Below are 1,368 nucleotides of genomic sequence, written 5' to 3'. Positions count from 1 at the left end.
TACTATGAACGTTTAAGTGGTGACGCTAACATGCATGACACTGCTCTAAACACAGGAGCTTGAATCAAATGTAGGAGGGAGGTTACTATGAACGTTTAAGTGGTGACGCTAACATGCATGACACTGCTCTAAACACAGGAGCTTGAATCAAATGTAGGAGGGAGGTTACTATGAACGTTTAAGTGGTGACGCTAACATGCATGACACTGCTCTAAACACAGGAGCTTGAATCAAATGTAGGAGGGAGGTTACTATGAACGTTTAAGTGGTGACGCTAACATGCATGACACTGCTCTAAACACAGGAGCTTGAATCAAATGTAGGAGGGAGGTTACTATGAACGTTTAAGTGGTGACGCTAACATGCATGACACTGCTCTAAACACAGGAGCTTGAATCAAATGTAGGAGGGAGTTTACTATGAACGTTTAAGTGGTGACGCTAACATGCATGACACTGCTCTAAACACAGGAGCTTGAATCAAATTTCCTAGCGGGGCTGGTCGATTGTAAGGGCCCCAAAGGGGGGGGGGGGGGGGTATCATCACGATCACGGGAAGGGACATTTTAGCTTTCACGATCACAGTTACCTTGATTTTTGTTTTCACGATCACAAACACCTGGACGAATAGAGGATCATAGAGTGATACAGCTGTGAAAAATGTACGTTGAAAATAAAATGCTTTGCAATAATGCCCATCACGATCACGAAAACAAATGACGATCACGATCACGAGACTTGATTTTTTTGTCATCACGGATCACGGGCAAAGTCCCATCACGATCACAGAAATGGAAATTTCGGCAATTACGGTCACAGAAAGGTCAAAAAACGCCAATCACGATCACGATTTTAAACCCTTTGGGGCCCTCGATTGAAGTATACCCGTTTAACCATCTACTGTTGTGGTACAGTGGAACCCCCCTTTTAAGACCTCCAAAAATATGAGAAAAAATCAGGTCTTAAAAAGGAGGGAGTCTTAAAATGGGGGTAAATTTACAGAGGACATGGACAGGGGATATGAACAGAAAGTCTGAGAAAACAAGGTCATAAAAGCGAGGGAGTCTTATCTTAAATGGGAGGGTCTTAAAAGGGGGGGGGGGGGGAGGGGGGTGGGATCAACTGTATTACTATCATCGATCCACCATGCAGTCCAGTTAGCCCCCCGAAAGCGGCGTATGGCTGCCTGAATGGCGGGTTAAAAACGGTCATACACGTAAAAACCAACTCGTGCTAAAACATGAGTGAACGTGGGAATGTCAGCCCATGAACGAAGAAGAAGAAGAAGAAGAAGAAGAAGAAGAATAAATCAATCAATCAATGACGCTTATATCGCGCATATTCCGTGGGTACAGTTCTAGGCGCTCTG

Source organism: Littorina saxatilis, linkage group LG9 (assembly GCF_037325665.1).
Source record: "Littorina saxatilis isolate snail1 linkage group LG9, US_GU_Lsax_2.0, whole genome shotgun sequence".
Lineage (NCBI taxonomy): Eukaryota > Metazoa > Mollusca > Gastropoda > Littorinimorpha > Littorinidae > Littorina > Littorina saxatilis.
This window is presented reverse-complemented; position numbering follows the sequence as displayed.